The 16,921-nt window shown below is 35.2% G+C and overlaps 2 pseudogenes; one reads left to right on the top strand and one right to left on the bottom strand.

The window, feature by feature from the left end:
- The first annotated feature begins 5,184 nt into the window (after positions 1-5,184).
- On the top strand, positions 5,185-8,993 carry LOC141826822 (putative disease resistance protein RGA3; annotated as a pseudogene).
- Positions 8,994-11,002: 2,009 nt separating this feature from the next.
- On the bottom strand, positions 11,003-13,695 carry LOC141826812 (uncharacterized; annotated as a pseudogene).
- Between the last annotated feature and the right edge of the window lie 3,226 nt (positions 13,696-16,921).

Genomic DNA, 16,921 nt, shown 5'->3' with positions numbered 1-16,921 from the left:
GCTAACTCGGGTTTAACCAGCTAAGACGAGCCGACTAGCTACAGTGTCCACGTTTTAAAGAGGAATGCACAGTGTTTTGACGCGGTTACTGTAGATCTTCCCCGCCGCGATTTTCTTGCCTCTGTTTCCTTCGATTTTCAAGCCAGATCTCCAGATTTCTTCCTTCCAAATTCATTTCCAAATTCCAGAGACGACTACAAGCTAAGCTGGGCAATCAATCGCGGTTAAGAACGCACGGCGAGGGTTTTGCCAGCATTTCTGATTCGCGCGAAATTCAACTGAGTTCTTCAGATCCAACATAACTAGAGCAATCGAATCATTCAAAGGGGTTCTTTGGAAGATTTTGAGAGTTCCTGAGCATTACATTGGTCATGATTTGAAGGATTTCACGCTGGATGATTAGAATCTGGATTTGCTCTGTTTGAAGAAGTTCTTGAGGGTTTCGGATATTTCTTTGATTGGATCTGATCCAGACAAGGTTGAGCTGAGATTGAGAGTTGTTTAGCTGGGATTTTTTATCCTTGATCAAGTCTTGTGTGACGGCAAGGAGGCAATCGATTTGGAAGGGAGAAAACTGAGTTCATTTTTATTGTTTCTGATTTCTTCTGTTCTGTGCTGTAGTTGTCTGTTAATTTCATGAATTCTGATAATCTCAATTGTTCTAAGAATGCCTGAATTCATTTTGTTTGTTTACCCATAATCTGATTTCGTTTGTTTTAGCTTGTCTTAGTGATTCTTTTGTTTAAATTTCCCTGATTTCTTCCTTCGTTTAAATCTGTTGCATTTGATACTGTTATGTTTCAGAAAAGAAACTGTTACGTATTAGATTTTGAGATTGTATCAGAATGTATGGAATGTAGGGTTGATATCTGATGCATAGCTTTTCTAATATCTTGTTTCATGTTTTGGTGTTTGGTCTAGTTTAGAATCCGTTGAAAACCTAATTGCATGCATGATTAGATCAAGTCAGTATAATAATATCATTATTCGTATTATTTGCTGAATCTTGTATCAGAATTTCAGTTTGTGAGCAATCCATGTTCTTGATTTTTGTATTAGTGTTTGCTAGGCTTTAGTATCAAAGCTTTAATTCTTATATTTGTTTCTTTCATTTACATTCCGTTGAAAACATCAAAACCCCATCTATATTTGAAAAATCCAAAATAACGACATCTTAGTTTGATTCAGACAAATTCTTTACTAGTCCTTGGAAAATACGACTCGTGGCCCCTATACTTCATTTGTTTGTGAGCTAAGGATTTTCGATTATAAATTCTAATTTGAAGCTCATTTGTGACACTAGTGTGGGCAGTATCAGTAACTTCCTAGTTTCAAAATCATTCAAGCTTGCATTGATACTTACAGGATATGTAGAGTTTGGTTCGGGAAATTCATACCTAAGGTTAGTGTTATATTTGAAAAGTATCCTAAGATAATCCGTCTTAAATAATGTACTATTTATTGAATAAATAAAATTACTATGTGAGTGTATATTCTCTATGTATTTAATTTGATCTTAAACTCAATTACTGAGATCCACAATATAATGCATAACATGAGAGAAATTTGATTGGATCACAATTAGTGGGTATCTCTACATGTATAATTATATACGTATTGAAATACTCCCTAGTCGATAAATTGATGAGACTGAACATCATCAATTATGTGAAATTGACATATATTAGACTCGGTTTTACTAAGCAGTTAATCCTAATTGACTGAAAACATTGAGATGTTGAGAGTTAACATATGAATGCTGATTAAGAGTGATTAATTCATCGGAAATGACTTGCCATGAGACTTTCATGTGGTTCTATACATATTTATGAAGATCTCATTGCAACTCGAGTGCAAGTTTCCTTCGACTTGAGATATTCAAATCATCTTGGTCATAGAGGCTTATATTTTGACATCTTAAGCAAACGTCTTTACAGAGGTGTAGACCCAGGATGATTGGGTATAAATCGAAGTGTCCGAAGGTGATTGAGTAGTCCATAGATGATTCACCACTCCTTTTATTAGGAGACGTAAACCCTATGATCACTTATTAGGATTGTTACTCGTAAGTCTTTAGCCAAAATAGAAATACATTAAGAGGATGGTCCTCTTGGACAAATATTTTGAGTAACTTAAATCCGTAGGACAAGGAACTACAGCTTAGGCTAGATGTGACGTAGTCAGTTTAGTGGGGACTGACACATAGATCATGTCCTGAACTAAGATGATATAAAATGAGTGAAAGGAACTGACACACAAACAACTGTAGTTGCTGAACAATTATGATTTTTTGATTAATTGAGGATTATGATGTACTATTAGGTGTCACTCATGATCGATCCATAATTAATGGTTAATTATGGATGACCAACATAAATTGAGAACCTATAAGGTAACATGCACTATAGGTTTCTCTAAGAGATATAAAATGAGTTTGAGAATTAGATTTTTCAGATCCAGAGAGATTGAGTCTAATTAGACCAGACGAAGGACAAATATGAAAGATAGAAAGGAAGCGCGGATAAGCCACATCTTTTGAAAACAAAGTGAGCTCTTTTTGGTTTAATTATAAACTAAATTAATTTGGTTTAAATTAAAAGTGCTTTGGTTTTTAACCAACCTGGTTTGGTTGTGAACCAAACATGAGGCTAACTATTTAGACTTTGTGTTATTGGATGCAAATTTTTTGTTACTGAACTAAATCTGTTAGATATCTATAAATACAACTCTTATGAAGAGTTATTTAGATGATTAAAAACTTAATTGCTAGATTTTAAATCAGCGACCATCTCTTCTCCCATTGTCGCCCAACACAAGCCTTCTCCACCTTGTTGTCGCCGTCCCCTCCATTGGGTTTTCTTGTTGCCACCGGCCAAAGGAGACCTTCCAAGCTCACCACTGACCAAAGCATCTTCCCTAAGATCAGTACTCTCCCAAGGTTAGCCTTTCCCATAGCTAAAGGAAGCTACAACAGATGATGAAAGCAAAGAACACAAGGAGAAGCAACGATTGCTTCTCCATCGAAAGATGTCGCTTCTTCCATTTGTTTTGGCTATTGTTCTGGAGCAATTGTTATTGTTGGAACATACCATGTCATAGGTTCACTACCCTTTCTTGACAACAAACCTTTTAACTTTCGAATGGTGGTATATATGATCACCTCCATTCAATTTGATTCATATCATTGGATTGCTTCGAGCCGTCAAATACGAAATCGAACTGTAGATCCTGTCTCAGATCGCTTATCTCCCTCCTTCGACTAGTATCAAAATAGAGACACGACACATGACTTAGAAAAATTATCTTGAAGAGATCTCAGTATGGATACAACTAGAAGCAACCTTGAACAGGATCGTGATTTTTTAGGAAAGAAACCTTGTACTGGTCGAGCCCCCCTCTCACAAGTGAATTAGAAAGTCTTTTAAACCATAGGTGAACTGGACCGGGTTTGAACCAAACCGCTGAACCGGTCTAATTTTTTTTAAATTGGATTTTTTGTGACCTTTTTGAATTGATTTTCTTAGCCTGATTTCAAATCTTTGTAATTGGGCTTTTCCATATGAATTTGGGCTTGATTTCAAATCTTCACAATTTATTATCTTCATCTTAATTTCTTACAAAATCAAATACAATAAATTAATAACCATTAATTACTTCAAAATAATAAAAAATAAGATGAAGACCTCAAATAAATCTAAGTTAATGAAATATACTAGAAATTCAATTTAGGATACAGAAAAAAATTAAAACACTGCGATATAACTTTAATTTATCATGTTTCAAATTTAATTATCAAATCCTCCACATTTATTCTTGCACATCTCATGCAAGTGAATCAAATAAAAAATACTTTCTATCCTAACAATATCCATCACATTAAGAAGTTATAAAAATAAGTTACTTAAGAGTGTCAAATTCCAAAGACTCAAGCATTTTAGAACTCAATTCTTATATTGATTAACATAATGATTTCAATCCATCCTGAATAAATTGAGAATGATGACAATTAAACCTCACAAGATAAATAGTGGTGGCTCATCCTCATAATCATGTAATAGTGGAACTCTCTCAAACTACTTATGGTTCATGTACTATTATATGCTTGCTTCTCTTTTAATCTCCACCACTATTATATGCACAAGATTGCACAATCATGAAGATTTATTAGCATTGCAAAGGAAACATGAGTAAGGGAAAAGACAATATGTGTATAAGGAAAAGAATGAAAAGAATAAAAATCAAAATAGAAATGAAAGACACGAGAGCAATGAAATACTTCATAGATGAGTACAATGATATAATGCTCAATAAATATAAATCCAAGCTAGCATGGGAGAATCCAATAGTAAATAAACAACTCTTATCCCTTGCCTATAATAAATCCCCTCATGTTATACGATAAAGTTCTTAATAGGAGAAATAAAAATTATAAAAAATTACTATCATCCATTCTTAAATAATTTCATCAAATGTCAAACTTTTTTTTTTCCAAACAGAACCATGGATTTTTTTTCAAACAGAATCATGATTTTTTTTTTTAAACAGAAGACCATGGATTTTTTTTCATCTACATATATATCCATGGCTGAGACACCATTATTAGAGAGGAAGCATGATATCTAAATACTTTTGGTGAAAGAATGAAAGAGCCTCGACCAATTACTTTTACTTTAGTAAAAGAAATAGAAAAAGAAAAAAAATGTAGAGAAAAAGTCAAAGCTGTTAAGGATGTAAGTATCATCTTAATTACAAGCCTAGCTTCAATTCTAAATAAAACCTTTTACTTTAGTAAAAGAAAATAAATTAAATACGTACGTACGTAAACTAAATCTGCCAAGGATTTTAGTTTAACTCTAAAGAAAATTGAATTTTCCATTGACAATTAAGTTTACGAACGAATTTCATGTGGATTGCAGCTTACGTGAGATGTAGATTAATATAATTAAGGATATAAGCAGAGCAAAAGAATATATACTTTGCTTTGCTTTGCTTGTGGGCATGGCAAATGAAAGATGAGGATGAAGATGAAGATGGTGATGGTAAGAAAGTACTTTGCTTCACGGTGGCGTACATACATATATATATCAAAACTAGCTATATTTGGTTCAATTCATTACCACTCTCTCCGCCTTGAATTTGCATAAACTCATTCACTAGCAAAGAAAATAAGAGGTTGAAGAAATTATGGTGGTGTCCGTGGAATTGAAGCATCTATTGCTGGAGGTGCTACCATCGTCTGCTGTGATGGCACAAGGCCGCTTGCTGTGTATCCAAAAACACTTGGGCATGGTTTGCGATAGTCTTTGGGCGATCAATTCAATGATCGTTATCCCTGAGATGAGAATGCTGTGTAACAAATATTTGCAGAAGCTGCAAATATTTGATCTGGAGTTAGATGTGCCTGTAGAATTTGCAGATTGGAAGACAGATGTGGCTGCAACAGTTATAGATGTGGGAGAGTTGCTCAGTCGAATCATGGATTGGGAAGCAAGTTCACATCATTCCATCGAGGGCAACACTCAACAGGTGCACTTTCGCCGTGTTATTTTAGTAGAGCTGAAAGAGATGTTGTGCCACTTGAATTCTCTTGTGCTGAGAGGATCTGCAATGGGTCTTCTGAGGGACCCTATGGCTTCTATGAACCCACTCCGAGAAGACTACTCAATTGTCTTAAAAAATGAGGTGGTGGGTAGGGAGGAAGATCTAGAGCAACTCATCGCAATCTTTCAACAACAACAACAACTAGTACCATCTGACAATGACGACGACGATGATAACAACCCGTTTGTCATTGTCATAGTTGGCGAACTAGGGGTTGGGAAGACGACCTTGGCGCATATGATCTACCACCACACTTGGGTTCGGCAACAATTTCATCATCGCATTTGGGTGGATCTATCCGATATTTCAGCATTCAAGATGATTAATGTAATCGGAAAAGAATTTGCAAGGTCCATAAACAATGAAAAATACTGTGATCAGAAATTACACCTAGAGCTGCCGCTACAAGTCATGTGGGAATATATTAATGAACAACTCGATGGGAGTAGATATTTGCTAGTGCTTCATTGTCAAGATTTGGCTAGTTTGATGCAACAAGAGTGGAATGAGTTGAAGAACATCCTGTTGCGTGTGGGCGGGCCAGGAAGTGCAATCTTGGTCATCCTCAAATCATCAACAGAAGAAGACGAAGAAGTAAGTGATATGGGTTTTCTAAATGGGGAGAAGGATATTACAACATACTGCTTGAAGCCCTTATCCATGGATGCATGGCTAGAATTATTCAAGAGACATGCAGTAACGACAACAATCCCATCGAAGCAATTTGCTAAGCAACACTTCCAAAACACTTTCAAAACTTTTGGGGCAAAGTTTTTTGGATCGTTAAGCCATAATATTCAAGCAACATGTCACCTACCCGATTTACGAAAAGTTATTTATATGGTTTTGAATTTTCCAGTTGTCTTGGTACGAATACTCCAATACTATCACCTACTTCATGCTGATACTGATTATACTGATGCTGGTATTATTATGATGATGAAGATGTCATTTCACACATGTTGACAGTTGAATACCTCATACCAACTGAAGGCCTCAAACTAGTTTGGATTGAGCACTCTGAAAGATTTTTTGAATCTAAATTTACAGATAGATAAGGATTAGCTCAATTACTGTTTCAAAGGATGGTCGTCTGCTTGCATATGAAGGTTCCCGAAGATTCAACTACTATTCCAAAGTGTTGTCGCTATTTGTGTTTGAAAATTAATCCTACAGCGACGCCATTTCGATTGCCAACCATGCCAGTTGAGGTGAGCAAGAAGCTAATAGCATTGATTTTACAAGAAGGAGAAGATGAGGCAACGGCACAAGAAGATGATGAGGAAATAACACTTCAAGTATACAAAAAAAGACGCATGAAAGCAGCAATTGCAATATCAAAGTTCCTCGACAAGATGTTGGTAAGACTTGTACATTTGCGTATGTTAGTTGTAGAAACTAATATGATCCAAAGCCTACCCAATGAAGTTAGCAAGTTGGTTAACTTGAGATACCTCCACCTTACAAAGCTTAAGATGGAATTACTTCCGAAATCACTTTTTGATCTACCTAATTTGAGAATTTTAAGTTTGCTTCACTGTGAAAAGCTTCAAAAGATATCTGAACGAATCCATCAGCTTAAGAAATTGCAGATTTTGAAACTAGCTTATTGCATCAAACTTCAGCGGTTACCAAAATCTATAATCAGACTCAAAAACTTAGAAGTGCTTGATGTGGAAGGTTGTTGTTGGCTCAGCAAGCTCCCAGAGGATTTGGTCTGTTTTAAATCACTGAGAATCCTCAACGTAGCAAAATGTGCATCCTTGTCTCAAATTCCCAGTGGGATCGAGCAATTAATTGGCCTTCGTAAGTTGTCAGGAATATTTGTTGGTGTTGATGGAGGTTTTCGGCTCACACAGTTGCAAGCTTTAACAAATCTTCAAGAAATAAGATTACGGAACCTAGAACGAGTAGAGGAGACTCAAACTGAAATGTTGATGGCCCAACAAAGTCTTCTGAACTTGTCATTGCATTGGGGTGGTGAAGAAGCAAATGAGAGTTCTGAATCAGCTACATCACTACAGGTACTCGAAGCTCTCCGACCCAACGTGCATTTGAAAAGGCTAGAGATCATTTCTTATAAGGGAGTGGAATTTCCTACTTGGATGAGTAAACAACAACTTGCTCGTTTTGATTCTTTAGTTGAAGTCAGACTCATCAATCTCAGGAGGTGTGCTACATTACCATCACTCGGTCAACTTCCTAATCTCATGAAACTTGAAATAAGTGGCATGGATTTAATAACACACATAGACGATACATTTTATGGTGATGGCGGCAAATTTCCTAAGTTGACAGAGCTCACTTTCTCAGAAATGCTTGCACTAGAGAAATGGTCTGTGCCGAAAAGAAAATATTTTGATTTTTTTCCAAAGCTTCAACAATTGACACTAATTCAATGCCCAAAACTCAAGGAAATAGATATGCTGTACATATCTATTGCAACAATGAGAGTGTGGTTGAACAATGAGACAATATGGTCTACTGAATTTTGCAGTTGGGACAACCTCCAATACATCAGAATAATAGAGATAGTCGGGTGCCAAGAGCTAAAGTGTCTGCCACAGGGTATGCGAAGCTTGGAGTTTCTATATAAGATGACAATTAACAGCTGCAACAATTTGACGACTTTGGTAGCATTGGATTCACTTACTGAAATTGTACCTATATGCTTGCCCAATGCTAGCATTCAACCTAGAAGCATTTACAAAACTTAGGAGGCTTAAAATTAAAGGCTGCCCAAAGATGCAAATGTGAGTGTGATCTTCATCTGCTAATAGATTTCATTTAATTACTCATATGCTTCTATTCATACCAACGATATATAACTGATGGATTAATTATTGTTTCAATCAAAACTTATTTGTTCTACCTATTAGATATTATTGCTTCAATCAGAGCTTGTTTGTTCTACCTATTAGATGTTAGTTTCCATTACTGCATAAACTTGTTACTTAGATAATTAAATAAAAATTAACTAACTTGTATGATTAGTAATATAATGTGTTTGTCAACAAAACTTAACAGTAATATGGAAGATTGATTCCACGCACCATTTGCTTAGCCATTAGACATATTAAAATAAAAAATATATAAAAATATGAAATTATGAAATTTATTTGTTCTTTTAATGTATTTGGATGTTTGACTATCAAAGTGTAGTGTAAAGGTTGGAAACTCAAACCAAGATTCATATCCCCAATTTAATGTTATCCAATTAGCAAATTATAATTGCATGGCTAATAATTGCTTATCATTTCAGTTATCACAATGCCTGGAAGAAAAAAGACGAGAAACGACGGCGAGAAGAAGAAGAAGAAGAGAAACGACGGGGCAAAAGAAGAAGAAGAGAAACGATGGTGGGAAGAAGAAGAAGAAGAAGAAGAATATGACAATGCAAGTAGTTCTCTTCGCCAAATTGAATGATTCATTGGACATGTTGCAAGCAACAGTCGACTTCGAGCGACAACATAAGAAGAATAGAAGATCCTAATTGACGTTGATATGCTTGTTTGAATCATATCTTCTTGGTGTGTTTAATTTGGTTAATCATCTAGTCCATTTGTTATTTTATGACATTAATGTGTGTTTATTGTGAAACCCTTTATTAATTTGTCCTGTATCATTAATTAGATACAAGTTATGGGTTGTGAACTTTCTCACTCTTGAGATATTTTTTTGGTGAATTTATGCAACTAATCAAACCAATTTACTAATGTTTATCAACAATACAAAACTCTTGCTTAGAGTTAACGATGTCTATGAACTTAGACAGTTGCTTAATTTGTTGGATGTTTTAAAATTGATATTATCTTAAATTATTTTATTATTTATTTAATTGATAAATAATAGATTAAAGTTAGATGAACTTAGCCTCCTCACTAATGATGGTTTGTCCAACTAAGCAGCTTAATTAGGTGGGAGAACTTAATGTGTGAAATTGCAGCCAAGCCAACCGTTCTTAACTAAACAGTGTGAATTATGACTGTGATCTTCTTTCTATATTTCCAAATTCATCTAACATTGAATAAACAATATTGGGCTAAATAAATGGTCTGAAACAATCTTCAACACAACTCCATGTGCGCAATAAGCGTTAATGGGCATTGGAAAAACAACCATTAATTTTACATCAAGCAACAACCATTAATCAACACAACTCCATGAAACAAGGTGAATTTAATCAAATTTTAGTCAGTTCAAGAAGCGATACTCAAATTGAAAACCCAAAGTTGCATACTTTTCCCACTAATTTAAATGGGCATTGCTTTAGAAGTAAAGCTAAGGAAGTCAAATGGTTGTTCGAAATCGAAGCCCATAATGTGTTTGCATTCAAAGCCCGAAAAGAGATGACTAAGTTGGTTCAAAAGTCTAACAGTCGCAAAATTTAAGTGAAAGAAACCAAGTAAACGTAACCTCGTGTTCCAATGAATATCTCCAAAATCATTTTACTAAATTGAACTGTGAAGGAAATGAATTAGACACTTTAGTTTTCTGTAATAAACAAACATGGTCATAAGCTAAACAATGAAAACATTGACGACGCATTTACAAGCTATGCTAGAATAAAATTACACTTTCAATCCTAATCCAAACAGTTTAAAAGTAAGAAAGATATCATTGTAGATTCCAAATGTTGAAAGTTTAGAAATTCCAAAGGATTAAGCTCAAAAACACTCATAATACAATTTTCTAAATTCTTTTTGTTCCAACCCATCATTGTAACTCTTCATTGTTAACTCTTTTAAGTTTCAACAATCTTTCATAAACATTCACACTCAAATTTGCAATTTGGAAAACAAGAAAAAGAAATTTTTTTTTCTAAAAACAAATAATAGTAAGAAAACAGTCAATTACTAGCCAAATAATGGCAAATTTAGAACTAAAATATAAGAGTTGAGGAAAGAAACCAAACTGCAAGCTGGTATATAAGCATTCCTGTGCAGGATTGACAAAAATGAACATGCTTAATCAACAAAAAAGTAGACAAGTATTGAAATCTTTGAGATAATGTATATTGAGATAATGTATATTGCAATTAGTGCATTCATTGTCTGATAATGTACACAAACAAGCGGTATAAGATCTATGGAAGGCATTTGTCCATTGAAATTGCACAAAAATACAACATATATGAATTACTTGGCAAAATGTACTAGAAATTACTCAGTATATCCATTGTCTGTGATACATGCACAAAATCTTAGTACATTGCATGCTCTGCGCATTTATTCATTCTTTTTGTAGTTACTATCATTTGTACTATGTTGGTTTATTACAATTTGTCAATTAAATCAATTTAAAAGCATGAAGTATTACAAGTTACCCTTTAAAGTCGTCAACCATATACAAATAAGACATTGAATTTTTCTAAAATTGTTGCCCAAGAATAAACTAAGAATTAGTCATTATGAGATTTAAGATAATTGTTACTTGAATATTGAAAGAGAAATAAATCACGAGCTCCCCAAGCAGATAACCAGAGAATCACATACCCACTAAGGCCCCAATGGTCACTAACATAAACCTATATAAGTCATATATTATTTTGGAATATAGTAAAAAAAATGATATGTAAAATAACCATACTATGTGTGCATGTGTATATTCCGGCAAGTTCTTCTAGATATTTTCCAGTTTAAACTTTAACTTTAGGAAATGTGATCTAGTAACAGAATACAGAAAATCATGAAGGGCTAAGAAAAACAACCATCATATTACACAATGCAAAAGTTTGTAAACTTGAACATAGTAGTTTCATATTGTAAATGGATATTTTTAAAGGATATTTGTAGAAGTTTGAATAGTGCATTATGAAATATCATGCGACCATGAGACAGGATGGATAGGATGGAGGTTTATTTCTCAGTGAAGGATATTTTGTAGATGTTTTGAACGGTTCATCATGAAATCTGACATGAGACGAGACAGGATGGGTTGGATGGAAGATTTCTATCTTGCATCTTCCTGTTAAACCAAAAAGAATAGAGGATTATTTGATTGCTTTTCTGACAGTCAACAAAAAAAGGACCATTGAACTAGATCAAGAACCTCATGGGTACACTGTTAAAGAAATAATACCTACTGCAAGAAAAGATCATAAAATTTACAAGTAGGCAATGACCTATTAGTTCAGAATCCTAAGATTACACAATGGAAAACTTCTATTATGAGTAGACAGTACTAGTACTTGCAACAACATGGAAGATTTTGATACTTGAGTTGCATGATATGATACTAAAGTATTTGAAATATGCTTTTAGAAAGACAATGGAAAGATGAGATGTCTCTTAGGCTCATCATCTGAGTCCCTTTAAATTGTGTATAGACTAATGATCAATATAGAAACTGTTATATATTTTGAAATTCAAGTCTGTTATGTCATAAATAGTTCGTATTATCAGACAAACTAAGATAATGATGAAATGATGGTATAATTAAATTGGAAATAAATAGAACTACCTTTGCCTGCAAAATAAATTTCCTAAAGATAACCTTTACAACAAAAAAACCACTAAAAGGCTCCGTGTATAAGTACCCCTAACAAACTTGATAGTTCTGCATCCTCAACTTTAAAGGTGAATAGGCTGGGAACTGGGTTAATTATAGAATGACCAAGCTGGACAATAATTTTGTAGCTCTGTTAAAGAACTGCTACTATCATGTATCACAATGGTCCAGTTTTTACATACAAAGAAGAAAAAAAGTATGTATAGAATTACAAATTACAAACCTGTCAACTGCTCCCAGCGGCCATTAATACATAATCAGCTATAAAATGTTAGACTAGATCCATTGTTCCCTTCAACAACTTCAGAAGAAATTGCCCATTATCACTTAAAGACACCTCTGAAATTGATTAACCCCATGATCAGAAAACCAGCATATGGTGTCCTTTGGTCCAAGAATGTTGAAAAAAGAGCCTCTCAGTTCTCTATTTCCTCGAGGATAATTATCCACCAGTCTCTGTAACAGCATGGCACTGCACGATAAAAAACTAAGTTGCATGCTAATTCACCTACAGATAAAGGGAGGGAAAACAATCAATATATTCTTGTGATGTATGAAATTTTGTCTCTGCGACTGATATGGGGGCAATATAGAATTCAATAGAAGTGATTGGAAGCTCGATATCAGTAAAACAATGCTTGATATGAGTTATACATAGCTTGCTATGGAGATATTAGATATAATTAAAAAAATTCAGAGAAACAGTAATATAATCATAGTATCATGCCTAACATAAATACTCCAAGCGCCAAAAGAATAGACAAAGTGCTCCCTTTTGCCAACATACCCACCACCAGAAAGTACACAGATTGCACCATTTTTGCCCTGTTACTACATCCATATTTGAAGATTTGCTACTGGAATATGGCATAAATTATATAGCCAGAGTAAATTAAGACAATGCTGATGCATTAACAACCAAATACACAAGGCATGAATGCAACATTTCAAGAACTTGAAATTGTAACCGTGATGGGAAAAGTAATAGCCCTTCTTCATTTATTGTTCCAAAACTGTGATTTTGAGACATGTGAAAAAGCTTTTTCCTCACAGCAGCATCAAAGAAATGTCCATTTGTCACATTGCATCGACCTCCGCCGGAAATTTTAACCTTTGCTAATGGTTTCCCTTGCTCAATAACCAACACACTTAGGTGCGGAGCTAGAGACTTCGCTATAATTGAAGCATAGACTCCAGCAGCACCACCACCCACCACAACCAACGATCGCTCTTCTGCCTATAGAAGCAGATGCAACTATCCGTCCACTGATTTAAAAAAGAAGGCATGAGCAATTAGTACAAGTACGACCAAACGAACAACAAAGAGGTTAACAAAGCTCCCATATTTCTTCCATAAAATGGTGAAAGCTAGGGTTTTACCTGTTGGGCGAACGCTATGAATGGCGAAGAACAACAACGCCTCCTGTGATGGGGGACCAAAGCATCACTCTTCCTACGGAACGAGGCGACTCTGACGGAATTCCAAAAGTGCGAGAGGTTCGCCGGACTCGAGATCATCCTTGTGGCATTTCCTCGCACACTCTCCGAGCATCCGCCAGTTCCTACAACGGAGAGAAGAGAACTACTCACTTCGAACTCGATGTCCCCATGAAAGACCTTGTTTCAAGGCCCATTTCTTAGTGGCTCAAGAGACGCGGTCAACTGTAGCAGTGGTCCGTTCACCTGAATCTCATGGGCTACGGCCCATTTCTGTGAACATCAATCCGGTTCATACAACTTGATTTGCCCGCCCTCGCACAACTTGAAAAGATTTACGAGTTTGTTTGTGTCATTAGAAATTCAAATATTTTATTTATTTTATAAATTTTTAAATAAGAGAGAGCATATTTAAGTATTCAATTTGATAAAATTTATTCATTTCTATTTAATTATAATAAAACATAAAATAAACCAACTTAAACACTAATGAATTTGATTTCATGAATAATATTCATAAATAATTTATGAATAAATTTATCTATTAATTTATATAAATTTTAATTATAAAAAATAATATGTGAAAAATATTCATGAATAATTTTATAGATTGTTTTGTATTTCTTTCTAAATTTAATATTTATAATATATTAAAAATAAAAATAAATATAAATTATGTGAGATTAAAAAATTCAACTTAGAGTTCCATAAAATTTTTAATAAATAAGTTTTAAAAAATTTAATAAATAAATAAATTTGAATATAATTAAACTCGACTCCACTCGTTTTCACTCCTAACTAACACATAACTATTTGCATGATATTACAAAGATATTTTTGTGATAAATAACATGAATTTATAAAAAGTTAGAAATTATTATATTATTACATCATCATCCTTCAATTAAAGATAAAAAATTACTATATTAGAAGGTCTATATTACAATAAATTTTTTATCATAATTAATGATTAATAATTAAGTTTTTATTAATTAAAATAAAGTTTGAAAATTTATTTATTATTCTCTAGGATAAGAATTAAAATTTGATATGTTAAAAATTATATAAATCCTTAATTTGAAATAAGCCAATTCTATATATTAACCAAGAAATTTTATTGAATAAAAAGTATTGATATAATATCAATACATTTAGCTCATACAACTCACTCAGCCCATCCAACCAGCTAACCCACTTGCCATTATCCATTGATGAAGGTTCAAGTTAGAAGATAAGCTTCTCTTTTGGCATGTTAAACAATTTTAAAGAATAAATTCTAATTTCATGGAGATTCAAACACAGTATTTTAGTTTTCTTTCTCAACAAATACAAGTAAATTTCTTAAATCTTCAATACATACCTCTTTTGCAGTAGGTTTCACTTGCCAATTAAATTGAAATTTTTAACCCCTATCAAACTTTCTCAAGTTCTCAATCAGGCAAAAAAAAAATTTATGTCATCATGTGCTTCGGGTTGAATGATCTCGATATGATTTGCAAAAGAAGTTGGCTCACCATCAGCACTAATAAAATTTGTCCTTTAGATATTGAAATTCTTCGCAACTAGAAAATTTTGCGATAACAATATCAATAACAAAGTACATTTTAAAGATGAACTGAAGAATTTCAATGGCAACACATGATACAACAAATTAGTGGAAGTTGAGAAGGCGAAGATAAAGAGGTTTGACTCGCATCTCTTCAGGCTAGATAAACTATTATGAGGAACAACTTATTCACTTTGAGATATTTTTGTCATGTGGCATCCTCCAATTGGCATGACTCATTAAGACAGATCAAAGATATAGAGGAGTTGAGAGATAGACTGACTAGCTACAATTACAATCAAGAGGTCTGATCCCACCTCAAACATCTTTATCATCACTAACTAACTAACTAACTATATATATATATATATATATATATATATATATATATATATATATATATATATATATATATATATATATATATTCCATTCTATATTACATCCTTGTAATTTACTTGCCATTATCTATGTTTACAATTGTCATCCTTTTTAATATACATATTAAGAAACAACAACTAATCATCATAGTCTTTGTTCCGGCCAATTCGTCATGGACGGTTCATCTACCGGATCAGAATTGCTGGTGTACACGCTCCTCGAAGAGAATCACCGGGGGAGATGAGGGGACCTGAAAAGCACTAAAGAAGAGGGTTAGAATGGCGCCGGGGGACCCCGGCAAGCCACTCCGACGCTCAAGTTAGAACGGAGATAGAAGTAATTAGGAAATAACATGCGTGTATAAAAAATAGGGAGAGGGAGAGGAGGCCTCTTTTTCTTCATACCTGCGGGGTTTATATAGTATCAGGCGGAGCGTCATCTATGGAGATCGGCGCATATGATTGGCTATTGATGTGCTATTAATGTGGTAAGGATAATCTTTGAGGGTTTTCGAATATCCAATGGTTTAGATTTGCTGATCTTCATCTGAAGGTCTTGTGCATTAATGTGCAGGATTTTAGGGGACCAAGTTTGGGGACTTAGTCGTCATCCTTATCCTTTTGGATGGGTGATAACTAGCCGGATCAGAAGCCTCCCCTCCAAGTCTAGTTGAAGGAGGCATAGTCCAACTGACTGGACTATGTATAATGATCTAATCGTCTCGCTTACCATATTGGCGCTGAGCTGTTGAGATGAGGTGCCGAACTTGAGGTGGTCGAGACGAGTTTGAGGCTAAGTGAGGTCGAGGCTGAGTTAGGCTGAGGCCAAGTAAGGCCAAGGCCGAGGTCTAGGCCGAGTGTGGTCGAGACCGAGTGAAGTCGAGGCCGAGTAAGATGAGGCCGAGGCCGAGTAAGGTGAGCGATCAAGTGAGGTCAAGGCCGAGACCGAGGTCGAGGTCGAAGTTGAGTAAAGTGAGGCCGAGGCCGAGATCGGGGTCGAGGCCGAGGTTGAGACCGAGGTTATGGCCAAAGTTGAGGCCGAAGTTGAGTAAAGTGAGGCCGAGACCGAGATCGGGGTCGAGGCCGAGGTAGACACCAAGGTTGTGGCCGAAGTTGAGGCCAAGTGAGGCCGAAGTTGAGGCCAAGTGAGGCCGAAGTTGAGTAAAGTGAGGCCGAGGCCGAGATCGGGGTCGAGGCCAAGATCGGGGTCAAGGCCGAGGCCGAGACCGAGTAAGGTGAGGCCGAGACCAAGACCGAGTTCGAGGTTGGGTGAAGCCGAAGTTGTGTAAGGTGAGGCCGAGGCCGAGATCTGAGTCGAGGCCGAGGCCGAGATCTGGGTCGAGGTCGAGGTCGAGGTCGAGATCGGGGTCAAGGCCGAGGTCGAGACCGAGGTTATGGCCGAAGTTGAGGCCAAGTGAGGCTGAGGCCGAGATCTGGGTCGAGGCCGA

Source organism: Curcuma longa, chromosome 1 (genome assembly GCF_044706935.1).
Source record: "Curcuma longa cultivar G26 ecotype Majalengka, Jawa Barat chromosome 1, ITB_CL_G26_1.1, whole genome shotgun sequence".
In the NCBI taxonomy this organism is placed as follows: Eukaryota; Viridiplantae; Streptophyta; class Magnoliopsida; order Zingiberales; family Zingiberaceae; genus Curcuma; species Curcuma longa.
Note: the sequence above shows the minus strand (reverse complement) of the source record. Positions and strands in the feature narration are given on the sequence as shown.